Source organism: Corvus moneduloides, chromosome 2, assembly GCF_009650955.1.
Source record: "Corvus moneduloides isolate bCorMon1 chromosome 2, bCorMon1.pri, whole genome shotgun sequence".
Classification (NCBI taxonomy): Eukaryota; Metazoa; Chordata; class Aves; order Passeriformes; family Corvidae; genus Corvus; species Corvus moneduloides.
The window spans coordinates 117,801,188-117,829,038 of record NC_045477.1 but is presented as its reverse complement, the minus strand read 5'-3'; the positions used below and the strand labels follow the sequence as shown (position 1 = coordinate 117,829,038).

The window sequence follows — 27,851 nt, the reverse complement described above, 5'->3', positions numbered from 1 at the left end:
CTGAAAATCCTCTGGGACCCAGAAAGATTCAGCTCAGCTCCCCTGCCTCTGCTGGCACCCAGGGGGGGCAGCTGTGGCAGTCCAGGAGGCAGAGGAGCCCCAAGAGCCAGGACAACTCTCCAGATCCAGCACAGAGGCACGTGAGTAAATGAATAAAGGTGGTACTCTGTTGGCACCTGGGTTGGGTGTTAAGAGATCTCTTACAGTTTGTTTGGGGCTCGAGAGAGTCCAGGAGGGTCCAGCTCCAGTTGGAACCTCTTTGTTTGTTAGAAGCTTGTGAGAAGCTTGTCAGGGAACTTGTCAGAGAGTTCCAGGGATATCCTCTGTTGGTTTGCTCCTGCCTTGTGAAGAGGTTAGGAGGATTGTAGCCAACACCCTTTGGCCCACAGTCATGTGGTGCTGTGGCTTGGAGGCTTGGAGTGTATTTCCAGCCACAGTTTGGATCCCCAGGGTTGTGAATTCAAAGCCTACTTTCTCTAGTTTTCTCTCTTTGCTTAATGGAGTGTTTTTAGATGGCTTTGCTTTATTTTTGTGAATTTTCTGTTTATAAGCATAAAACCATGGGCTGTAATATTTCTCATATGGGGAATGAAATACCACAGAACTTGCCTTTCAGTTTAGTATTAGAAAACTGGGAAAATCCAACTGGCAAAGATAAAGCCCTTACAAAAGCGGAATTAATTCAGCTTTCTACAGTGATCTGGCCAGTTTATAGGTTAGATAACCAGCAAAGGAGGCCTTTTAAGACATCAAGACAGTGGATCTTTAAAAATACAGTTACAGGTTTTAGATATTTTCCTGATGAGACCTACCAAGTAAGACCAGAGGACTAATATGTAACTTATTGTTTGTTTGTCCACCCATTTCCACCATCATGGGAAAACCCAAAAGTTATCCACCAGTAATTGGGTTCTGCCTTCCAAAGCCAATGAGGTGTTCAGAGAGGCTGAGGCTTTCCTTGTCTGTGAAAAGTCACTTTGTATTTATCTGTGTTGCTCTCCCAAGGGAGGGTTTTCTTAATTAATTGGATTGTGGTGATGAGAGTAGATGAGATAATGGTGTGGTAAGTCCAGTTTTCAGCTGTTGAAATGCTCAGGACATTGGTTATTCTTAACCCTGTAATAAAAAAGGAGAAAAATTCATAATCTCTTTGACTTTGCTACTGTCAGTAGGAATGAATGTAGGTGCCAATTAACATAAAGAATAAAGAAGAAATTTTCTTAAGACACAAAACTTGAATCTGGAAAATTTCCACTTTAATTCCTGAAAAAATGTCTTTATCCCTTTTTTAATGGAAGTTTTCTTAAGCTGTGACTCTTTCCTTTAGTGCCACAGTTTTCAGCATTTTTTCTATGAATGCTTCATGGTCCACAAAGTATTTCTAGGGTTCAGAAAAAGGTGGATAAGTAAAGAAGGTTCATATATGTTCCTGAGTGATGTATACACATGAATAGTTGTGGAAAATTGAAAAGATTTGGACATCCATAAAGCAACAATATGCACTTGCAGTCACTGAGGAGTAGAGAAATTTTGGACATGGGTATCTGGAAATTATGTGTTCAGTCTAAAAGAGTTTCCCATAAGCTACTTTACAAGTAAGTTAAGATGATATAAGATGGTTTCATGGTACTTTTTAAAACATGCAATGAAGTTGATAAACTGGTTCTCACTTCAGGGTATCTAGGAATGCCAGACTAACTCAGGATACATACAACACGTAGGTCCTGCTTCCCTGAGAGGTCTGACATGCTTTTTGGCAGGCATGGAGAGACAGATTTTTCCTTTAGAAAAACTCATGGTTAGAAAAAAAACAGGGAAACAAATTGCTTGCTAATATTCTTTCAAAAAGAAAAATGTCATGTGGAATTGCTCCTTTCCACCCATCAGGTTGTAGACCTCCATTTTTTCTTCTCTATTTTTCTGAGCTGCAATAATGACATGTTGTTCCTGGTACGGTATCTGACATCAGACTGATCCACATACTCTGAATGCCAGGGAAGTCTGACAGGTTTTGGTCATCCCCTGACATTCTTCTGTATTCTGAGGCTGGAATCAGGCCTTGTCTCTTCCCTGGTAACACCCCTTACAGCAACAGGCACCAGCTGACCTGCAGGTTTCTGTAGGTAAACTGCTCTTTATTTGGAAAGCTTTGTCCTATTGCTGAGAGAGATCTTTTGACTATTATTATTATTGTTATTACTATTACTACTGATTTTTTAGAAACAGGACTCCCCACGCCTTTTTCTGAAAGGGTGTAGTTTCAGTGTGTCCAATAATGTACTCACATTTTGTATCATCTGAGAGTCTGAATCCAAGCATCCTTCTACTGATGGTTATGTAGAATGCTGCCTTTCCAGGTCAATGTATTAAGGTGTAGCTTTCATGCAAAATCACAGCTTTAACTTCAAATTAACTCTTTGGGTCAAGACTTTCAGATTTTTAGACTGGTACCTACACAAGTAGCCCCATGGCCAGAGATATTTGGGTCAGTGAGAGCTACATGCATTGAACTCCTTTGGAAATCAAATTCCTTGTGCCTCTCTCTCCTACAAAAGCATTACATGTGCAGTGATGCAGTTTTGTGGATGTCAGTGGAACAGCCTCCATGTGTGCAATGAAATACATGAATCTTTGCAGCATTGAGCCACTTATTTTGTGATTTTCTTATCTTGATCTTAACTTGAAACCAGTGAAGCTTGAAAAAATTGCCTTACTTCTTGTAAGAGATGAGGTGAAAAAGTGAAGCTACCGTTTCTACTGAAGAAATTTCTGAGTAATCTCAAGGTAAAATAGCTAAAACACATTTTGAAGCAATCAAATGTCGTAGACTATGAGTCATAACTGCGAAGTTCAGCATCTTAGAACTTAAAAATGACTGCAACTTCATGAGAAAACCAGCTGAAACTGGAGATGGTGGCACCTTGGAGCATCCTTCTGTGACAAGGAGGTGATGTTTTCTAGACTGCAGCATCATTTCACATGCTTGTTATTTGCAGATGCTCATAGCTGAAACATCCTGACTCCGTGAGACACAGCAGTGCCAAAGGAAAGTTTGTATTTTCAAAGGAACTGAGTGGTGATTGCAACTCATTGTGATTGTGTGAGCATCTCTGAACTTCTCACAATTTCTTGAGTCCAAAACAGAAGATCACATGAAGGTACAAAAGTTGTTGTGTTCCTTCCTTTCTCAGTCTGATTTTCAGCTATACACAACCAGGAAATTCAGCAACCTCTGTATCTTAAAAAAAAAATAGATATAGATATAGATATAGATAGATACAGATATATTTATACTCTGCATTTTGTTTTGGCAGCTGTAGCACCAGGTGCTTCAGAATCTCTGCTATCAGCATCAGGTGTTTCCTACATGGAAGACTTGTGCAAAGAGAATTTTCATGAGCTTTTTGGTATAAACAAAGTGTTCCTTAAAGTTCCTTAAGTGTTCCTTCCTGTTGTAGAGAGCATGGGAGAAGAATGCCATCTGTGTCAAAATTATTTGTCCTCAAAAAGTGAAAGCTTGGCTTTGGTGACCAAAAGAATGGTCTGTTCAAAGGTAATCCAGTGAAAGATGGAATGAAATTCTGAGTTCCCTGTAGCCAAACCTCTTTGGCCTTGAGGACATCCTTAAGCCTTAAGTGGTAGTTACAGAAAAGAGCTTGCAGTGATTGTTTCGATATCTGTGCAAAAGAGAGTGTATATCACAACATGTTTTATGAAATGCTCCCTGGGTAATGTTTGGGAGTTAACTTTGCCATATGAAGGTAAAAGTTCCCCTCCTGTTTGAAGGATGAAAAAATAAAAAAAAGTGGATCGCCCACTGACAATTTCAAAGACCAATTTCAACAATATCACGCTTTTGTTTGTTTATAGTAAAGCTCTTGTCTAAACTTGACGATTCAGGGTTGTTTTGCCCTGGAGTAGTTTTGTTGGCACTGCTCATAATCTCTTAAATTCCAAGCTAGATGTTGGAGGACAGTCAATGTATTACTTCATGTGAAAGCTATTATTCCCTATGAATAATTAGCACTCCGTTCTGTAGGATGGTGAATGTGAGGCTTAGTGCTGAGCTGCTGCTCGGAATGCTGACTGTGGTTTTCACAATTTGCAGTCCAAAGTGGAATAAACTGTGGGCTTGGGCTGCCTGAAACACCATAACCAGGTGTATGGGCTGCTCGCTGAATGAGTTCTCTTCAGGAGAAAGCCAATGTGAACAAGAATTGTGCACGTGGATTTCTGTCCTCCCCAGCCCCAGGTACATCTGCAGGAAGAGCAGCTTGTGAAATTGAAAATGGTTGTGGTGGAATTCCTTGCCATATGGAGGATTGCAGCTTGTAAAGTGACCACACTGCACACGCTTGTTCAGCGTCCTCCTATCCACAGGGGTGTCACTGAAATTTTATCCGTTCCCGAAGAAGTCAGATCCTAACGCAGCAAAAGGATGATGAAGAGGAGCAGGAAAAGGCAGATTTTGTTTATGTGCCATGCTTTTCAGGCTGTCAATCCACATATCTCTGTGCTGGTCACACTTACAGAAGCTTCTTGTAATCCTGACTAAGAAATTTCATCTGTTTTCTGAATTAATCCGTTGTAATGATGTAGGGATATCAGTGCTGTAAGGCTGCTGTTATCTATGTAATACAACCTAGATATCTTTATAGATGATTAATTCTAGTGTAAACCATTTACCACAACACCCACGTAACTGGTATGTGAGATACTGATAGTGTTGGACTCTCCCAGAGCAGGGGAGCCTATTACACAAAGATTCCAGCACACAAACCTAAGATATTGAAAAAGATAGTGCACAGTTGCTTATGGAGTTGCTAGAAGTCGTAGCAACCTGGAGAAAAATTGATCCATATTTGGCACTGCATCACTGTCATTAAGAAAATGTGATGATTTCTAATGGCAGGCTATGAAAACAGTTTTAGTTCCAGGACTTTTCAGAGTTCTCCCAGGAGTTTGAAATATCTCAGAAATTACTTTTCCACAGGAATTGTGGAATTTCTCTATTAGAGCCTGAGGTTCAGGCCACAGATGTTTGCACATGACCTCAAAAGTCAGTGAGTATTTTTGTGAGAGGACAGGGAAAGTGAACACTTTAATATTGACCTGAGCTATTTTTACTCAACATCAAAAATTTTCACACATATTTGTAATTATTATTTCAGATTTTTTTTACTCTGCATTGAATATTCTGGTAAAAGTGTGGGCCTCAACAGCTACTAAGTGTTCTGGAGAACAGAAGAATAGGAATTTGCACCCAGTGAACAGTAAATCCACTGTGGCCATATCACCTTTCTTCCTGAACAGTCATGTTTTGAGAGAGAGAGTGAAAGATTCTTCATTAAAGAATTTCTAAATTAAATTCTCCTCCCATTATGCCACTGGAATTGAATGCATATAATTTTAATGCCAGAAAGGACTATTTAGCATCATCTTGCCTGACAAAAGCCATAGATTTTTATCATACTGGTTTCTCTGTTGAGCCTCTGACCCTTGGTGTGGTACACAGGTTCAATTTCAAGGCTTCACCTGAGAAGGAATCCAGTGTACCCTTGAGCAAGTGATTTGGTTGGAGACCTTGGCTGTTAGGAATGCATGCCTTTGCTCCTGAATACAGTTAGCATAGTTGCCAGATGTTGGATCTTGGTCTGCCCTATCCCATTAGTTTAAAAAGCCCTTTTCTATCAGAGGCATTTACAGACCATGTTCAGATCCTTTTTTACCTTACTGGGAATAAACTAAACAGACTGAAGTCCAGGAGTCATAAAAGTCCTCCTTACAAAAAGGTTTAACTTTAGATTGTTGCTCCCTCTGAAAGGTGACTGTAAAAACAGTGCTGTGGAGTTTCATGTTTGTGCTTTTAAGTTTCTATGTAAAGAGCTTTGGTTTACCAGTTAAAATGCAATGTGACTGCCTGCCAGACCTTTCAGTTTTATCATAGTCTCCGAGGGAAGTTGAGATTTTGCCTCCTGTCTGTCATCACAGGCAGTAAACACAGATTAAATCAGACCAGGGATTGAACATTGGTGTCGAGGTCCATCGTCTGCATCCCTCTTCCCTTACAGGAAAGGGATCACATCTCTGGTGACATCAAGCCAGCTCATGCCATGTGATGTGATTTGGAAGTTGCTCAGTCCCCCCATCCCCTGGGTCCCTTCTTGGCCCGCACCACCAGGAGCTGTGTCCAGTCCAGCACCATACAAATGGGGAACGAGAGGCCAGAGGGCAGTGCCACGGAAAAGGGCCCTGGTTGATGGCAAGTTGAATGTGAGCCGGCAGTGCCCTGGCAGCCAGCAGGGACATCCCTCACCTGAGGGGCATCAGGCACAGCATTGCCAGGTGGGCAAGGGAGGGGATTGTCCTGCTCTGCTCTGCTCTGCTCTGCACTGGGGCAGCCTCACCTCGAGTGCTGGGGACAGTTTTGGGTGCCACAATGTAAAAAAGACATGAAGCTATTGGAGTGTCCAAAGGAGGGCAATGAAGATGGTGAAGGGCCTTGAGGGGAAGCCGTGTGAGGAGCAGCTGAGGGCACTTGGTCTGTTCAGCCTGGAGCAGACTGAGGAGACCTTCCTCTGCCCCTCACTGCAGTCACAACAGGGGCAGAGAAGGGGCAGGCACTGATCTCCTCTCTGTGGTGACAGTGACAGGACCCGAGGGAATGGCCTGAGGTTGTGTCAGTGGAGGTTTAGGTTGGATATGAGGAAAAAGGTTCTTCCCCCAGAGTGTGGTTGGGCACTGGAACAGGCCATGGGCAATGTTCTGGAACTGGAACAGGGCAATGACCACAGCACCAAGCCTGGCAAAGCTCAAGAAGAATTTGGACAACGCTCTCAGGCACATGGTGTGACTCTTGGGGATGGTGCTGGGCCAGGAGTTGGACTTGATGATCCTTGTGGGTCCCTTCCTACTCAGCATATTCTGTGTACCTGTGATTTTGTGGTCTTCTCTGGTCCTGCTACTCCATCTTCCACATGTGGTGGTGGCACTGTCAGTGCCCTTCACTGGGTCAGCAGCCAATGTCACCCCATGAGGCCGGACAGGTGGCCCTGTTAGTGAGCCACAAGATGAAGCAAAGGTCTTCTCTTGCTCCTTCAGCCACACCAGCTCTGTCCTGCAAACACCCAGTGAAGCAGTATATTGCTCTCCAAAAAAATAACTTGAATGTCCCCTCATGCAAAAAGCATTAATTTTTTTCCATGAGAAGATTTCATTTTTGCACAGTCATTTCCTCACAGCAATGCTGCCCTTTGAGGTGAAGAAACCTTTTTTTTCTCCCTCTTACTCCAGTTGTTGGGTGTAAATAGAAAGAAAATTCCATACTTTAAGGATAGGAATTACAAAAATAGTGGATTAGATAGGTGACTGTAAGGAGGAAAACCTAAATACAGAATGAGTGAAAGAAAAAGGGAAGAAGAAATGAAGGAAAGCAATAAACACTTGAGGAAAGAATACAGTGTTTCTTTTCCCTCTACTATTTTTTCTTCCCACCACTCCTTTCAATTTAAATCTTTCCTTTGGTTGTAGGCATCAATCCAGCAACTATATGAAGCAAGTAATTAGTGCTATGTATGGAAATAGTATTATTAACTTAGGTGACCACAGTCAAGATCAGATTTCTGTTCCTTTTTTTTCTGTAATATACATGTAGAATTATATTCCCATGATGGAATATTTCCTTTGCAATTTGTTAATTGCCTCTTTTATTAGGAAGAGCATTTGTACTCAGAGAGCTACAAAAGGCCATAGGGCTCCAACAGCACTTAGAAACAGTCAGATCTGCAATGGGAAATAAAGGGATGAATTAAATGATCCCCAAATGCTTTCCAAGCCTGGAATAAGAGCTGTGGGTGTCTTTTAACAAGTTAACTTCTCCCTAAACACATCCACACTGTCAAATAGGCAAATCCAGGCTTTCCTGGGTTAGAGCTGCACCTGCAAGACCCAGAGGTGCAGGAACAAACACCTCCAGTTGTTTTTTAACAGGTGGGGACCTGGATGTGAGGTCTGGGGAAACTCTTTGGATTTGCCCCAGTTTCAGGGTAACAGGTGCAATACTGACCTGCAAAAAACCTAATTAAATACCATAATGTGACCAACCTTCTTGGTTAAATACTGGGAATTCAGGCTGCAGCGTTCTAGGCTGGGTATCGTCACCCGCTTTTCTCTGCCTGATGTTTTTACCATATGGAAAAGATTTCCAAATATATTCCACAAGCTGTGTCCTTTCAATTACCATTAATGATATTTAATTCTTGAAGATATATGTCTGCTTAAATATTTATTATAAATAAGCCCGCACTGTAGAGTTAGAGTCCATTTCAAAATGCAAATCATCGCTAAAAAACAGATTTAAGACTGATCTTATGCAATATTTATCAATTAAAACTAGTTTCAGGGGTCCATAGTTGCATAATGATTTATAAATAAAAAATAATACCGGGGGATATGTTTAATTTAAACTATTTTATTTTCTTTAGCTTCAGTTATATCTAATATTTTGCTAGTTAAATTGAAATCCTGCTACATAATTTACATCTGAGAACATAAGCTAACATCTAATTTAATTTCACCTTCTTTAGAACAGCTATAAACCATATTCTGTGGATTCATGGGGATATTGTGGGATTTTTTTATAATTAACCTGATAGGACACAAGAAATGCATGTATGGAGTGTTGTTAGCGGTCTTCCTCCACAGCTAAAGTCTTCTTGTAAAGAAACAAAGAAGGGTATGGATTCCTTAAGAAGACCAAAGAGACCATGGATATTTATTCCAAGTGCTGCCCAGACCTGGCCCTACCTAGACTGTGAGATGTAACAAATTCTGGTGTCAGTCTGTATTGGTTCTAAAGAAAACAGAAGTTCTGCAGCTCCTGCTGTCTGAAATGTTTGGTTGGTAGAGCCAGTCTGAACTGATTTGGAAAGTTACTACATAATAGTAACTTTTTTTTTTTCCCCAGAAAGAAAACATTGGGAAGTTAATACTGATATACTTTATTCACAAAGTATTTGAATTTCCCCAAACTTTCAGAGGTTGGCACTGTCTTAAAAGCCATCTAAAGGTTCAGAATTTTGTCCTGGTATAGTTGTGTAGCTCAGTTTGTCCTGTTTTCCTGTATCCTTCTGTTGCCCCGTATCTCAGTCTTACACTGAAAACCCTTTTAGACACAGACCAGCCTTTGCTTCTGATGTTTTGCCCATGGCAGGGTTGTCTTTCCCTACGAAGTCTTGATGATACAGACAACCATAGGAAAAGACCATTGTGATAGTCTGTTTAGGATTCCTGTAGTAACAAATATCTGAAGGCTTTGAACAGATTCTTGTTTGAATTGCAATGAATCTTTAGGGGAAAAAAAAAAGTAGCTGTGATTTAAGTATTTTCAGTGGTAGAGAATCCATCACAATCCTCTGCAACTGATAAATGTTAATTATCATCATTTCTATCAATTGTTATCATTTCCCTAAAACAACCACAACAAAACCTACCTATCTGTTTATTCAGAATGGCAGCTGAATCAGATCTGTTCAGTTTAGGAATCTTCCAGGATGAAGGTATCCTCCTGCTATGCCACTCCACTCCAAAGGATACTGTATATTTCCAGAAATTCAACCCTGGACATACCAAAGAGTTTTGGGGGAGATTGCTTTACTTCTCTAAACAGTTAACAAGCAATAGGGCTGAACAAATAATGAAATATGTAACACTGTGGATTTCACTTTTTCTCCCTGCTGCAAAATGTCCACGAGCTGCACATACATTATTTAATGTGGCTCTTCAGAATTGCTGCATGGAGCTGTACATTTGTGTGTGTACGTGAGAAAGGAGGATTATTATTCTTTCCCAACCAATTGCTTGGAAAATTCCCTGTAAATATTTGGGTCTTGAGAAATATTAACTGTGATGGACCATATCAGTATTTTGGTATTCTTTCTGGACTTGGAAGGTGCTATCAGCAGGTGGAATGTATTTGGGCTTCAGCTCTGCCATGCAGACACACAGCTGGAAAATTCAAAAAACTGAAACAAAACAAAACAAATCTCCCCTTCTTGAGCCAGTCAGGCCTTACATGAGACACCATTATTGCAAATCTTGTGTTTGGTGATGAAATCCATGGAGAAATCTTGAAATGGATGCACTTTACTGGAACCAGGCTGGCCCTAGGCACCTGCAGCATCATGCCCACAAGAAGTCTGAGAGTTCCCTGCCAACAACTGCCTTGATAAGGAGAAGTGGGTGACAGGTTCATGTTTCACTCTCCTCTTTTCACTCACAAATACCTGCACACCCCTGATTCACAGCCTTCAGCAACAGGTAAAGCCTCAGGTAGGCAGCAAAGGACAGTAACCCCTGTAGGTACCCTGGTCCACCCACTGCCTCCAGGGAACAAGAATGTGGACTGGGTGCCCGCCAGGCACAGCAACATGGAAGATTTGAGGGCATTAAAATAAAGATTATTTTTTTACTTTTTTTTACTAACAATCCTCTGTGAAATTAGAACCTACTTCTCCTGATTCATTGTTTGTTTTTTTTTTAAGTACCTGACACTGAAATGCAGCTAACAGGCTTTCTTGGTATGGCTTGTATTATGAAACAAGAAATTATTTTAATTGCCCTAGCAATTCCCTTCCCGTTGCTGTAAACAAAATTATTTCCTTCAGCAGCAGCCTGACTCATGTAGTGGTTGACAAAGGAGCTGCTCCCTCGGATCAGGGCCGATGAAAAGCTGTGTGGGAGCTGCAGCCTCTCCCCTCACCTGGACCACGGGGGCTGCAGCCAGCCAGGGGATGCTGCTGGTGCAGGGACTGACCTCTCAGCCCTTTGCTTCAACCTGTCCTCACCCAGCTCAGTTTGTACAGACTCTGCCCCTCTCCTTTGCAACTGCTTTCATTTACAAGTCATTTCAAAGCTGCGTGTGTGGAAATTATTTTAGGGTAGGGAAAGGGAAGAGCACTGAGCTGGGAGAGCTTTGAGAGCCCAGCTCTCTCTGAATTATTTCTAGATTGAAGTATCTTTGTGAAGTTTGAAGTTTTTTTTCCCTTGAGCAGGTTCATGCCCTGTAAAGGGATTCAAGTCAAGACAGAAAAGCAGTTGAATCCAAAGGAGTAGAAAAGGGATATTGGTGCATGGGAAAATCCTGTGGATTTTCTCTTAAGATGTGCTGATCTATAAATTCATGCACTAAATGCAGGACACAACTATTATGAAAATGCATCTCTGGCACTGCAAAACCTGCAGAACCTCCTCCTTTGGTGTTGGCTTTGTGCTCACAGCTTCAAAATTATTGATCTAAGTATTTTATTATTGATTACATAATTAAAGTATGAGTGAAGGAAGGAACATGCAGCCAGTTATGGTATTCAGCTTCACTTTATATGACTTTGCAAGACACATTATTTATTTGTGTCTTTCTGTGGGATGAGATTGAAATGTGTCTTTAGATATGCTTTTGGCCCTTGGCAGGTGAAACATCTTGGATTAATATCAAGTCTTAAGCCAGTAGCCTAATTATATGAACACTGCACTTCAGCTTTCATATTCTGGATGCTTAATCATAATGCTGTAGTTAACTAAATGCCTGTAACTTTCTCCATAAGCCTAAGAAGTCTGTATTATTGATAAACAGGTCCTTTGCTGAGACTTCTAAAACTCCTCTATATTCTCAATGCTCAGGTGAAAAGGAAGACATGAAGAGATATTTTCCCAGAAGCTTCAGGGTGTAGAAATTACATCACAACATTCTTTCTTAAATTCATAATAATTTTCTGCAGGCTACACTCTGACTAATATGCAGCTTAAATTGTGTGAAAACGAATTGACATTATTTAAGAGATACAGATTTCTCTGGAGAAATACCTGTTTTTCCTTCCTTTATCTCTCCTGGTGTTTGAGGAACTTGAGAAGCACACAGATGCCCCAGTCAGAATTTGCTCATAGACCAAAAAAGTCCTTTGACAGTGATACATACACATTTTAATTAAGTAAAGAAGACATGACTTCAAACTGATTTGTGTAATAGATGATAAAGTGAAACTAAGCCAGGTACTTCTCAAGTTTGTGTGTCTGCTCTCAATACTCAATTGAGTATCTTTGAATCTGATAACAACACAAGTAAAATCTTCCTGATGCAAGGGAAAGAGATATAGAGAGCATTTGGGAAAGAATGTAATGCAGATTCAATGACTCCTTTTTTTCTATTAAAATCAGATATGAAAGTGATTATAGCATTTTTGTGTACATGTGTCTAATTTTGTCAATGCCAAATAAGCTGGAACTACATATCCTTAAAAAGATACCCCAAGTAACTTGTAGTATTTATCTTGTCACAGTCAGCATTTTCAGGTGGGATAAAGTACTGCTTTGCTGTGGTGGCTGCACTTATTCAGCCTGAGATGAAGGAGAAGAAATGTTATTTATAGTAACTCCCTCCATTAAACTTGTAGCTTGTACTCTGTGCCACAGAGGAGCATCCAGCAGTCTACAGAGTTCAGATTACTCCAACTGCTCAGACACCAGTCTGGCCTTCATCCCATAATCAATAATGATCCATCCTTCATTTTTATTGCTACCTAAGCATAACTACTAAATAGATACAGTGGGAGATACACACCATTATCACCACTAAAACATCTTTGTTCAACGTCCTGTCCGTGACACAGCAACACTCTCTTTTTTTTCCTCATCCTTTGAAAAAAAAAGATTTTGAAAAGATTTGCTATATTGATGAAGTGGATTTTCCCTTAAAAGCCTGGAAACTCTTTTGGGAAACCTCATGCAGCTAGGTTACAGAGTGTTTTTTCACTTGCTTCTTTTCTAATTGCATATAGATTACAGCCAAAAACTTGGTAGATCTGAACACATAGAGCTTCTGGAAATGTGATCTGAACTCAAAATTGAATTAGATTGAAAATTTTGCAAAGTTTTTTTGTTTTCATATCACAAAACTCTGAAGCCGAACATGCTGACCTTGAGAATACTCCAAACTATATGGCACAAACTCATCTCCTATAAAACCCTAGAATTTACAATCTGTTGCAAAGAGAACAGAAGAGTCTCTTGGTATTGTTTCTATTAGTACCAGGGTTAATTATTCAGTAATTAATTACATTCGGTTCAAATTATTAGCTTTTGCTTTCTGTTCTTCATTTGTTTGCATACCTGTGCCAGCTGGTCATACAGATTGCACAGGACTGGGTTTCTTCATTCGGATTGCTTGATACTTTTAAAACAGGAAAATTACAAGTAAAGCAATTTTGGCTTTGAATTTTATGGTACACAGTCCTTTGAACTAAAATTTGTAATACTCTGGGGGTCCTGTTAATACTTAAAATCCAATTTGTACTTCTGGATAGTTGGGGTAGTAAATAACACAATTCTGTCATAATCCTTAATACAAAATAAAAGGAATTTCTTTTTTTGAGTGTGCCAATCTTCCATGGAAAACCAAGTGGCATTTTAATAGCATTGCTAATTTCTAGTAAGTAATCAATAATTGGCAACCCTAATTATTCAAGGTTGCTTTTTTCTATATTTTCTAAATTCTGGATGTTTATTATGAGCTGATTCCTTAGTAAAGAGTTGTGTAGGAGTGTTTTCTTGTCTTTAACATGAGTAGTTTTTCAGCCCTCAAATTCTGTTCAGAATTCTGAAGGCCATTTTCTTCTCCAAGGTGAATCTATGTCAAAGCATGAACTCAACTGCATACGAAGAAGGTTGAGGGCAAAATTTGACCTCAAATTTTGATTTTGTTCAAAACCAAAACTCAGGTGAGAAGACCATATTTTCTAGGACTCTGTCAAAAATGAGAAGTATTGAGAAACATAAGTTACTTAGGCACAGTTGAGAAGTTCACAGTGCAGTCAAGGAAGATAATGTCGTTTTCAGGTCTGTGGGTTTAAACCCAGGCAATTTAAAGGAATGTTGCTTAAACTGATCATCTTCTAAGGAAATATGCTCAGTAGCCTCTCCAAAATGAAGATCAGCTGGCATATCAGATTTTCTAGTAGATACCCATCTACAGACCAAGAAGTAATTTTCTTTTCTCAACCAACAATTCAGGCAAATAGGACATATTTGGAGTAGGGAAGGGTTCAAAGTCTTGTGCTTTGGTTGAAGTGGAAATGGTCACCTGTTGACAACAGGCCTGGGGTGCAGCCATCCTATGTTATTAGAAACTATGATTACAGCTGGTTGTAGATTTCTGAAGTATCCAAGACTTTATGCCACTAAACATCATGCCACAACTATGCCTTGGTAGAATTTGGCATTTTAAAACCTTGGAACTTAAAAGCAATTGATAAACTGAAGTAATTAAATCATGCTAGGGAAATCAGGATTCAAAATAACTCAATTCATTAGGATTAACTCTGTCTGGCACTGTACAGATTGGGCAACATGGATTGCTGTTCCATATTTATTTTCTAAATATGGTCTGAAGAGTATCTGAATTAACTCCTGCATTAGGAACTTTATTTCCTGCGTTTGATCAAGCTGAAATTGCATCTATGTGCTTCACATTTTGACTGTGTGTATTAGGCATCCAGTTTTCAGTCAATCATGCACATCAGAGCACTTACAGATCGTTTCAGATATGATGAGAAAAACATCAGCTCTTGAGTAACCCAAACCTGTCCCAGTCAGGTATCTCTTCCTTCCAGGCTCACTGTATCATGTTTTTATGTAAAAGGCAACATCCTTCCTGGAATGCTCCCTCTTAGGGGGAAGGGCAAGGGGGAAAAACCAGGGAACTCGCCTGTGAGACAGTGGTATGCCTTTGATTCATTGATCCTAAGGACAGTGCTAAGACCTCCTCAAGAATTTAATGGCTTTGGAGCCAAGTTACAGCTTGCCAGTGTTTTTTTTTTCAATGCTAAAACCATGGGAAGTTGAAGAGTTTTTTTCTTGTTGTTTCTTTTTTCTTTTTTCTTTTTTTTCCTGGCAGTGAAAATGCTGGTTTAATGTTTTTCATTTGTTTGGGAAGAACAAGAATTAGTCCTCCTCTCTGTAGTCTTGTGTTCACCTACACTACACCAGCATGAAGTCAGTAAATGATGTTGGTATCAAAAACTGAATTAATTTCTTTTCCTGTGTTTGGGTCATCTGTGGATTATATCCCTGCAGCTGCACTAAGCCCCCAAAAGTCCATAAAGCTGCACTTAGTGTTTCCACATGTAGTCTGATTGCAGGGACACATTAAATACAAATATATTAAAAAGAAGGATTTCAAGAACAGGCTTGATAGGTCTGGAACATAACCATATTTTTTCTGTTCTTCTAGCTGTATTAATCTAACTAACTTAAATTAATTTTAATCAGAGTATAAAATCTATCTTAAAAACTTCATTTATTTATGAGCAATGTTATAAAACAAGTAGTATTTACGCTGGAATGTCTTTAAACTTGTTGAAACTATAAACTCTCATTAAGGCTGTCTCTTCTTTCCTTCAGTCCATTCAAAAACCAGTGTCTAAGTCTTCCAAATACTGACAGAAGTATTTGTTAGCTTCATAGAAAACATCCAAACAGTTCATGGAATTTATGCCTTGGGGAAGCATTTGTTTTTCTTGTTTGGTCAATTAAACACCGCCTTTCTTAAGAAAGGGTGTATTGTAACATCAGGCATGATAATAAACAGAAACACCAACGGGTTGCTGCAAAAAGTTTGGGTTGATCTCAGGGTTCCAGTTATGCCTTTGGAAAGCTCAGACACTCAGGGAAGGGGTAATGCAAACTGAGGAGTCTTCTGCACAGTTTTGCTTGAGATTATTCAAACTGAATAGCTCCAAGCTTCTTATGAAGCTGATGGTGCTCTCGTGGCAAGGAGTGAAAAAAAAAAAAAGAGCTAAGCTACGTGATTATTTTTTCAATGTAAGCAAAGGGAATTTTAAGCACAAATGCAATGAAGAAGTTATCATGGTGCCATCAAAAAACATTGGGAAAGCTTTTCTGCTGTAAAGGAATAAATGTAAAAAGCATATAAATTCTTGAGCTGGATGGAGGCTTAGAAAGTGCTGATTCAACACAGAACACAATGATTTCAGCAACATCTTTACGAAAAATTTTGCTTTATTTCAATACATTTAGGACGCATGATGCCCACTTCAAGTTTTATTTTTATGCTTGCATTTAGATTCATCTTTTTTTGGCAACATTATAATAGAAAGGTCAAAATTATATGAAGCAGCAGTGAAGCATTTTTGTAAGTATGAAGCGAATAATTAATTTTGAATTATTTCGATCTCACACAAAATCAAGGGTTACAGATTCTGAAAGCTTGGACTTTCCCATGAGGTGATCTCAGGTGGGAAATCTACAAATCGAAGAGGGTGTGTTTCCTTTCATTGGTTCAATTTACAGATACTGCCTTCACAGTCACAGGCATAAAGTCAATCCCGCTCTTGCTCTTTTCAAGAGGTCTGGTTGTAGAATTGCACTCAAGGAGATCTGCCCTGTTCCTCTGTCTTTTTGGCATGTCACCAGTGATTTAAAATGAAATACAAAGTGTATTCTTCAAAGTTTCAAAATAGCTGCTGGTGAACTTCCTCCTTTGATTTTGTACCTACCTTCGCTCTACCTACTCTGTACCTCCTGAACTGATTATGTTAAGGATGACACTGGAAGAGGAGGTGGCTGGAAAAAATACAAAAAATACACACATCTGTGCTTCCTCTCTCTCCATTGGGTTGCTGAGCACACACAGAAACCCCGGACTGCAGTCCCCAGGAGGCTTGTGGCAAACCATAAGTAGGACATGTTAACTGTGATTCTCTCACAAAGTCCTTATTAGGCTACACCAGCAGATTTTACTCTCCTTCCTTCTCCAGGTTGCTGTGGGAGTGTAACTGATGCACTTCATTAGAGTTTGAAATTGTGTGAGTAATCCTATTGTTTCTATCGCTCTGTGTAATGTGTGTATAATCACCCTGCTTCCTCATGATGGTATGAGTAACCCCTTTCTATGACAAGCTTTTTCCATATTCCCTATTTTTTGCTCTTTAACTTGTGATTCTACTCCTGCAGCTTTGGATTGATTCAGGTGAGGGAGGAGGCTGGGAAGTGGGAAGAAGGAGGGATGCAAAGGGAGAGAAAGAGCACTTTTCCTTCTCTCACCTGTAACCCCGACGGTTCCATTTGGCTGTGGGCTGGAGATCCGATGATAAACCAGAGGAAATCCCACAGGGTGTGACTGCTGAGGGTTCTCCGTGTGGATGTGGCAATGGAGGCTCCTTGTCCTGTTCCCAGTGGGTGGAAGTGGTGGTTTGGTGAGGGTATCACCATCCCAGGGGCCTTTTCCATGCTCACTCGGCCAGTGCTGCTCCTGCTGGTGCAGTTGAACTACTGAGATGGGAAACCTGGGGCCAAGAAATCAAGTGTAGGCAATGTCCAGAGTTTGCTTAGAGGAGACAGCTCTGTGAAGAAGGATCTGGAAACCAAAAACTTGAGCTGGTTCTGGGCACAAGGCTAATATTGCTCCTTACTCACGTCTAGCAGTCGCCTAAAAGCACTGAATGTATAATTTGGTTCAATTATTTCAGGTGATGCTCTTGTTTTCCTCTTGCTATGTATGTCCTGTTCTTGCTGCTGCTCAGTATTCAGTAATGCCATCACATCCAGCAGCTTGTAGTGCTTTTCCCAGTGTGTCCCTGTGTTCAGCTCCCTCAGACAAACATATTGGGCTCTACAGTCACAAGTATTTTGCAATATTCCTCTGCCACTCATTTCCATCAGTGCTGTCTCTGCTGAAATGTTTTGCCACAGGATGAGATGGACAGCATTGTTCAGGGCATTTTCCAAAGGCTCAATAAGACTTTTTGTTTGTGAAGCTGAGGGTTTGTTATATGTCCTGGGAATGAGACAGTTTGCATCCTCTTGGAAGAGCAGGAGCAACAGGTCTAAGGAAGAAAGGAGATTAAACACCAGCTACTGGATTGATGGATCACTTTGCTTTACTTCCTTCATAATTTATGGACTAAACCAAAATCTGCCATCTCACTCTTTGACATTTCTGGCAAACATAAAATACAGACCAACAGAACAACAAAAGTAGCACATACCAGGAATCAGTCCCACAAACCCAACTTTTTTTTACTTTGCTGCCACTAAACCCTAATTCCCATATTGTTAAAATAATTCCTTCTCTTCCTTCCTACATACAAGCTCAGCCCCCTTGATAGATAGTCCATTCCTTTTTAGTGTCTACTGTCTTTGTGGTAACATTTTTATTTGCTGGATGAAAGGGTAGGAAGCCCACTGGTGATTTTCCATTGCTGTTTATTTTATGCAGAATTTCCTCAGATGCTCCAGCAAAGGGTATCTGGGGATCTTTTCTTCTGTAGTATCCATCATGGAAGGGTCTTGATCTTTGTTACATATACAGTAAATACTCATCATTAGCAACATATCAATGCTTAGTTGTCCTTAAATAATTGTTGTTGCCACTGGCTGGAAAACAGAATAAGTGGGAGGGGAGGCATACCCTGGGCAAGTATTGATTGCTGTTCCAAGATATTGCCAAAAAATGAGATCCACAGAAACTACAGTAAAACATTACAGTACAAGTTGGTGAGACACTGTGTTCTGAATTTTTTTTCAACTTTGTTGAGAACATTATTGATCTTCTGTATCCAAGGGGACTTGGTTTCCTAAGTATTTTCATTACACCTTCTGGCTCACCTACAAGCACACTAAACCAAGAATACTTTGTCGGGGGAACTAAGTGGTCTCTGGTCTGCCTTGCCCTTGATTTGAATCCGACTTCTAAGAGACTTCCTCAGCCCCGATGTCGTCAGCAGAGCACAGTGTTATGTTGGAACACGAGGGAAATATTAGATCATGGAAATTAACTAAGTGGAAGGACTTAATCTAATTCCTTCATCCTAGGTTATTGTTTTTTCAGTCATAACAAATTAGGAGGACTATGTAGTGCAGGAGAAAAAAAAGGAAAACACCTTACCCAAAAAAACCCCTAGGAAAAACCCAACAGACCCTGGCTCATGATGTCTTTGCTTTGTGTTCTGATGTGTCCCTACTCTTGTGCCTTTAACATACATCACATATTCTTCAGAATATACTCTCCACTGTTTTGCATGGAGCTGTGGATTACAGATGTTAATAGGATGTGGTAGAAAATAGTTTTTAAATTTCTGGTGTGGAGGATTGCGCTGGATATGGTCATAGGCTGGTGAGGTGATCCAGAAGAGGTGCTGAATGTCTGTGATTTCATTGTTTTGAAAATACACATCCCAGGAGTGGGGCTGATTGAAACAGCTGAAAAAAAACGGAGCTTTTATTTTAAATGTTAACAAGAAATGATAAAGGGCATTCTCTGCAAACTGAGGCTTGTGAACATGTTGCTCACAGTTCTGATACCCTGGCAGTGGCTGCCACATTAGAGAATCCCCGAGCCTGAGGATGGGTTGGGGCAGTTTCCCAGCTGCCCTCAGACAGATGGAGGAATGGATGGGTGCCAGACTTCTCTGTGTTTTCTCTACAGGTTTTATGTGACCCAGCAGAGCATTACTGAAACAGCAGGTCCTGTACCACTCATGTAGTAAAAGCTAATGGGTTTGTTGCTGAAATTTTTAGGTTTTCTGTGTGCAGTTGTAAGCATCCCATTTATCTAACAGCTGTGCTATTGTTGTTTATGACCACTGACTTGAATGAGTTACCAGGAGCTGTTCAGAAGGGGCTCTTTGCCGCCTGTGGCTGTTTTCATCTATGCTCTTGTGTCCCTCAAGAAGAGCTGGGCTTTAAAAAGGTGTGACTCAGCACAGTTGTGTCACATCATTTATTATTTTTTCTTGCTGAGAGCCTTGGGTATTACCTCAACACAATTATGAAACAGGGCCCTATTGTGGTTAGCCCTGTATATAAATATGCTGAAGGGTAGTCCTGTTATAAATTGAACAGTGCAATGAGAAATATCAGTTAGAGACACTAAAATGAGTCCATAAAAACAAGATAATGTTGCAGCCATCAGTGGTCGGGTTAGTCTGCAACTGCCTCAGCTGAAAACATAGGATTTCTAGCATGTAAAAGGCTCCCTAAAAAAAATAAACATAAAAGTTACACCATATTTGTGAGTCAAACAGAAGCCAAGATTTTGAGGTGGTGAAGCAATTGAAAGAAAAAATGTTTGCAGAGTGATTAAAATACTAGCAAACCTGGGCTTGCATCTCATGGTCCTTGCTGCTGAAGAACGAGTCTGTTTCTGTGGCTGGTGGTTGTGCTCCCAGTCCCGTCCTTCTCTGGTACCACACTTTTGGAAACTGCTTCATGGCAGGATTGAGAGTGTGCTGGGCCTCAGACCAGCTGGCTCAGGCAACATGTCCACTTCTCCAGAGAGGATTTCTAGAACCCAGCTTTGGTCCCACTGGAAAGCACTGGATCGTCCAAAGAGATCCCATTAAAATAAAGGTTCCAGAAATTTCCAATCTCTCTGCTGCAAAGCTTGAGCTCAATTAGATCAAGATGTCCAGGACCTTTGGTTTGTCTCCATGGATGACTAACATTCTCTGGGAATCTGGTTCATCTCTCAATGCCAGTGAAGTTTTCTTCCAGGAAAAGACTGATGAATTGTGGTGGGTTGACTCTGGCTGGATACCAGGTGCCCACCAAAGCCACCCTATCACTCCCATCCTCAGCTTGGCAGGGGAAAGAAAGTACAACACAAGGTTCATGGGTTGAGATAAGGAGAGAGAGAGAGCACTCACCCATTACTATCATGGGCAGAGCAGACTTGATGTGAGAAAATCAGATTAATTTATTACCAATGAAAGTAGAGTAGCATAATGAGAAATAAAAAAACATACCTTGAAAAACTTTCCCCCCTCCCTTCCCCTCCTCCTGGGCTTGACTTCACCCCTATTTCTCCACCTCCTACCCCTCAGCAGCACAAAGGGACAGGAAATATGGGCTGTGGTCAGTTCATCACTCATCTCTGCTGCTCCTTCCTCCCCAGGGGGAGCATTCCACACCTTTCCCCTGTTCCAGTGTGGGGTCAGATATAGGGGAAGCTTCCAGCACCTTCTCACAGAAGACACCCCTGTAGGCCCCCTGCTTCCAAAAACCTTGCCACAAAATCCCAGTACAGAGAACCATAGAATGGTTTAGGTTGGAAAAGACCTTGGAGATCATCTAGTCCAGCTTCCCTAAGGGGAACAGGGACACCCTCCAGTAGACCACCTCTAATCATGGCAAGTATCTAACCCCTGCCACGAGTCTGATAGGTCCTGTGGCTGAAAAATGCATTTGATTTTAAGGAAGCTTTGAATGGGCAGCAGTGATTCTGCTTTGTATATTTCCATGAGACTTCCACCAAGACTTAAGTACCATCATGGTGGCTGAGGGGAGATCTGATTTTTGAGTCAAGAATGCATTTTCACATCTCTGAATAATATAACCCCCTTCCACATTGATCCAAGAACACACAGAACTTCAGAGTAAACACTGTTTTTCCCGTACTGTGGTTTCCTCCTTCCACCTTCCTTCAGGTGCTCAAGGCACCAGACTTTGCTGCTGCTGCTGCATAAAGCTGTTCAGCTGAAGTCATGGCAAGTGATCACAACTGAGTATCTGTCCCATGGATTGTTTTGTTCTCTGATTAAAAACTCAGGCAAATTCTTCTCATTCCCTAATTCCCCAAAGTCCCACAATCAGGTCTGTGTCCCAGCACACCAGTTCCTCACGAGCAGCCTGGAGTGACACACAACTGCTCTATGGCACGTTCAGCTGGGGATGTTGCAAAGTGAAGATGTCATTTAGCAAATCCTTCTGAAGTCACACTTCCCCCCCCCCCCGCCCAAAAATAGAAATAACAGTTTTTCTGTCTCTCAGGGCAGGTTCTGAGCTACAGCAGGTCAGTGGTGTCCAGGCCAAGTGAAGGTTGCCTCAAACCATCAGCCCCCACTGGTCCATGTAGGAGCTCCAAGCATGTTGCTACTGCTTATTTTCCCAGGTAGGGAGGTGAACCAAGCATGCAGCAAATATTGTATGGTCATCTCTGCCGCCTCAGAATGAGTATTTAACCTGGGGGAGAAGAAAGCACACAAGAAGATAATGTGGGTGTGTTGGGAGGGGAGGTAATTTTTAAGCCAAAAAATACAGTGTTTGGAAATTACTGTTTGATTCACATGGTTTTCTAGAGCTGGAGAAGGATGTGTATTGTTTGAGTCAAGGAAAGTCTTTGGGGAGACATTCTGAAAATAAAAAATTACATGATTAATATGAGGATTCTCTAATTTCTTGCCCATAAAACTAAAGAATGTGTTTTTCCCTACTTAGCCATGCACAAGTTTTTGTGCTGAATGGCTGCTTTTGGGAGACCGACAACGCCAAGGCTATAGGCTGGCTACCCTTTCCTCTCCAGCTGATAGATCTGGAGCAGTCCAGTCAAGGAGCATGTTGTGAAAACAATAACAGTTTAAAATTAGATGAATCACTGAGCGAAATAATTCATGTCATGACAAAAAGTAGTTTCAGGTAGTTTAGGAAGTGGCACCTATGTTGTAGCCAGCTGCAACTGGATCTTGTCTGTCTCTCAGTTGGGGAATTTCCTTTCAATTGATGCTGTCATTGAAATAGCTGAGACTCAACTCCAGATACCTTGACTTTCTGTTTTCTGCTTATTTTAATGCTGGCTGATTCTTCTGGATTCTCTACTCTCCTTATTAATTATACATTGAAAAAATAACAAAATATTATGAAGCACTGCCCTATCTGTGGAATCCAGCATATTGGATTTTTTGCCTGGAGTGTCAAGCAAGATTAATTATTCTGATAATAGCAGGATTAATCCATTCATCACATACAGTGAAAAAGGCACTGTTAACATTAGGACTGAGTTATTCTTGGTCTTGAGAGGAGCAAATGGCAGAACTGGCATTTAGAGGGTATTTGTGCCTTTAAAAAGCCACATTCCCCTGTTACCTTCTCCTGCTGCTTGGGCCAGATTCTTGCTGCAGGGCTGGCTGTTACCATGGGGGCAGGAGGCAGCCCTGTGGAGGGCTGTGTAGGTATGAATGTTTGGCAGAACCCTCCAATGTTAGGTATGGTATAATTACCCTGTCATTTAACACAACAAAAAAAAAAAAAAAAAAAGGAAAAAAAGAGAAAAAAAATAAGGAAGTGATTTTGTTTTTCTCTGATTGCCTTAGTTCCTGCTTTGCTACGGTGAGATTGCCAAGAACGGTTGCACGGCTTTTGAAAGCTAATTTGAGGTCAGACAGTGATTCAAAATCAATTCTTGATTTTTGTCAAGTGGGAGCTGCAGCCGAAGGGTCTGATTTGGGAAGAGGGCGAGCAGCCACGCTGGCATCCTGCCCTTGCTGCCCTTTCCAGCTGCCAGCATCTTCTGTGCAGGCCTCCACGTTCCTGCACTTCCTCTGAACTGATGAAACTCAGGGGCAGGATCCTTTCAGCTCCAACCCCTCATGTTCAAAAACCTTCTTCTATTTTGGTATAGGGAAAGGAAAAGAAAGTTAGATCTCCGGAATGTGCCCTCATTAAAAAGAGGCTGGAAAAGAGGCGTTTTTGTGGAAACTGGCCGGCTGCACGACTGGAGCCCGTGTCAGCTCATGCACTTGTAACTGAAACAACTCAGCTTTCCAGAAGTCTCTAAATGGATTGCTTTCAGTCGGAACAGTACACAGACATTATAAAACCTGCAATTACTTTTACTGTAGGGCCATAAAATATAGATCTGTTAAAGTCTGGGTGCAGAACACACGGACATCCTACAGTTCCGACCAGCACAGATGAAAGCCTCTTATGGATGATGAAAACAAGGTACTAGAAAATCCATTAGAGGTATTTGTTTCCACTTGCAATGATAGTCTCTGTAACCACATAAAATCAAAGCATCTCTGGGACTTCATTACAAATTTCTTTTATCGATACCGTATGCTGATATAAATAACAGTGTAAGAAAATCTGTGAGAAGAAATTACATTGCATTGTATGATTTAGGGATTTGTGATCAATTATTTAGCATTAATGCATCTCTGTCAGAGATGCACTTAATGTTTTCATTGGAGTGGGACCCTGTAGTGCTGGGGACCGTGTGCATATTGAGTGAACAAAAATCGCTGGCCCAGAGTGCTTTGACCATTTAAATTGGGTTAAGGACAGAAGAGTGTAAAATGAGAGCGCAAAAGTGACTAAACTCCTCTCTAGACACCACCACCATTCTGGGACTGAAACTACACTCATATCCAGTAAGAGAATGGAAAGACATGTTTGCTTTTGAACTCTAGGAAGCAGTAAAGACAGAGACCAAGAGAAACCTGCGATCACTGTGTGTAACAGCTCCTTCCCTGTGCTCTTCAAAGCCCCTCCTTCTCTCACAAACAGAAACAAGACTGGCTGGTGTCTCTTCTGGAAATAAAGAGCTTGGTCCAGAATGGTTTGCAAAGAGAAAGAAGCAAGAACTGCACGTTTTTGTGGTAAAAAATGAAACAAGACTTTCTACAAGGGCAGGTAATGATAGGACAAGGGATAATGGCTCTAAACTGAAACAGGGTAGATTTAGATGAGATATTAGGCAGAAATTCTTTGCTGTGAGGGTGGTGAGACACTGGAGCAGGTTGCCCCAAGAGGTTGTGGACTCCCCATCCCTGGAAGTGTTCAAGGCTCTGAGCAACCTGGTCTAGTGGAAGGTGCCTTTGCACATGGCAGGGGTTGGAATGAGATGATCTTTAAGGTCTCTTCCAACCCAAACCATTCTAAGATTCTCTGATTCTGTAATTAAGATTGTTGTTGTGCTTTTGACAAGAGTCAAAACCAGCCGTGCTCTTCCTGATCCATCAGGAGGTTTGCATTTGAGTTTGCAGGCCCTATGAACTCAAAATATAAAAAAGAGATATTAATCAAACATGCCAATAAAGTTCAGAGAAAGTAACATGAACCCAAAACAATGATTTCCCCCCCCAGCCCTAGCTCTGCTTGCAATATATAATTATCATGAGCTGGTTGGCAATCCTGCAATAACTAGGCACAACAGCATGAGTTAGGAATGTATCATCAATTTATCATCAATCTTACCTTGTAATTTCTTTGCTTTTATTGGTCTATACAACCTCATCATATATAAATAGTGGCATGCAACTTCGTGAAAATTGTTCAAAGTGAAAAAGCCCACCTTGAAATAAATGATAGTAAACACATCAATTTCTAGCATAAATATATAATTTGCATTTTAGAAATCCAAGATTCATGCAACCCCAAATTATAAGAACAGTGACTTGTTGACATAGATGAGCAGATGTGTCTGTGTCACTCACTGGTTCCAAAATAATTTGAAACAATAAATCTGAAACTCGAACTTGTATAATGCCACACTTGCAGGGTGCAGTTCAGATCATGAGGGCAGAGGCCCTAACTACCTAAAGGATGTGAAAATCCAGTTTTTACTCAAGGTGGCTTTGAGAATCTCAGACTGTTTATTCAGCATTATCACCTCCCCGCATTTGTCCCTGTGAAACGGATGTGTCAGGGAAACATGTTCCTGTCCTCAAGGATGTTACTTCTGAATGAAGACAGATTTCCAGGAGTTTTCTTTCAGGATGCATGTGGGGGTGAACAGAGTGACTGTGGTCTTCTGAAGACCTCAAATGGTGAATTCTTCGTCTCTCCCTGAGGCTAAAACCCTTGAGACCTTTCCTAAGGGCTGGGCAGCTGGAGTTGATGCCGTATGCAGGAGCAAACTCTCAGTACAAACAGCAATGCTTGTTGCTGACCCAGGTCCACAGCCTTCCTGTCAGTCATGGGGGCTGGTTAACTCCAAGACAACCTGAGGCAGCTGATCTTTTACCCTTCTTTGGGTCTGAAAGTCTGGATTTGTTGTATCATTCTCATTACTTAAAAGGAGAAGCAGATGTGAGTATCCAAACTAAACAGAGCCTTTGGGGCAGTTGCTACTTGTAATTTGATCTTTAATCAGTGTAATCATGGAAAGGGGCTAAAACCAGAGTGTCTACATTACTGGCATTTATACAGAAAGCAGGGGAACCTACAGGTGGGTGTTGCAGCATTATGTCAGTATTGCCCCTTTTTCTCTTCCACTTCACTGTGGAATGGTACCAAAAATGTGGATCTATCAGTTATGTATCAAAAAGGCACAGATTAAACAAACACACAGCCTGCTGTCTCACATCAGCCTGTCACCATGGTCGCTCTGAACTGTTCGACTGAATGCCACATAACAAAGCCAAAAAGCAGGAAAACTTCCTGTCCTCACAGTGGTGACATGATATAACCAATGACCTTGTCTCTAGTATCCCTAAGAAAAACCCTTTTGAGGTTTAGCTGAAGCTCCTGAAAAGATCCATGAACACAGCTTCTGAACACATCAGGGTTACAGCTTCTATGTGTATATACATGTGTACGTATAAATATTTTAAAATGGAAAAAGTCCAATTCAGCTTCCATTCCTGACAAGTAGAGTACATCCACTGGGTTTAATAGGAGAGTAAAATCAGGTCCCAGCTCATGAAAGGGCTTCAGTCTGAGCTTTGAGGAGATGACACGTACCAGAGTCTTTAATTAGTCATGTCAGCAGAAGCTTTGCTGACTAAGGACTTCCACAGCTCAGCTGGTCTGTAGGGCAGCATCCAAGCTGGATGCTATAGGATGTTGACCTCTCTTGAGAACCCTGTGCAGCCGCCAACCATCTGCAAAACATGCAGAGTAATCATAATAACTCCCTTGGCAGTCTGTTTCAGAGAGGAAAGGGAAAAGAAAGAGTAAAAAAAAAAAGGAAATTAATTTCAGTTAGCGTTGAAATACTCCTGTGATTGTTGCTTTCACATTTTTTAGTTTGGGGCTATATATTAGAACATTTCTACTCTCAGCACCAAATGTTGTAACAAGGTCTTCAGGGCTAGGACAAAAAAGAAAACTCGTTATACTAGTTTGGTACTCTCCCCCATCAACAAAGATAGATCTTGATCCTTAAGAGGAAATGTGTTTTAGAGGTAGTTAACATTATTTATTAGTTGCCACAAATAGCTTTCATATCCAATTGTAGGGATGGCCAACGTCCCTGACCCCATGAACAATATAACAAAATCTTCATATGCCTGACAGTTTGTAATCCCAGAATTTAGAATAAGAGGAGGTGTTGTGGTTGGGGGTTTTTTGTGGGTTTTTGGCTGGTTTTTTTTCTCCCCTGAAGCACTGGTCTATAAAATACACCAATATTGCTATACCTGGTGCCCTGAACTCCTCCATTCCTCTGGAAGCACTGGGAGGAGCAGGTGCTGCTTTGCAGAGTGGCTGCCTCTGGCTGGTGACTGCAACATTATCAGGCCAAAACTGTTTTCCATGGAAAGCCTGCTTACACAGGAGAGGTCAGGAGGTGGAAGTGTCCCCATACGGAGGTAAACCTGTGACATTGGGCTGACTTTAAAACAAAGGTACTCTTCACCAGGTTCGGCTCTGAAATTCGTTGCTTGTACAAATGGGGGAACAGAAAGTAAAATGAGACTATTTTTCATGTACCACACGTAATAACCCTTTAAATACTTTGTGAGCCCTCTAGTGGTGCTGTCCATGCCCTGGAAACCTCCGGGAGCCAGCTGGAGCCAGGCAACCCTTCGTGTGAGTACCAACGCTGCTCTTAAGGGTGCAGCGTGCGCATCTCCTTTATTCTGATTACCTTTTAAAACCCCGGAGGTGAGGGCTTTATTTCTGCTTCCCCTGATAAAAAATTCTTCAAAACAGAGGTGTGTGGCTCCTACATCCCAAGCAGCTGTGGTGGGCAGCTAAGACAGCATCATCCTTAATGCGTCTGCTGCAGGTCTGTTTTTCACCATGCTGTGCTCTCTAGGGTTAAACAGCATAGTAGGGATACA

General features: G+C 41.1%; 1 long non-coding RNA gene across 1 annotated transcript in view; it reads left to right on the top strand.

The window, feature by feature from the left end:
* The window catches only part of LOC116440336, a 126,056-nt gene that overhangs the window by 86,440 nt on the left and 11,765 nt on the right, over positions 1 to 27,851 (top strand). The window lies entirely within an intron of this gene.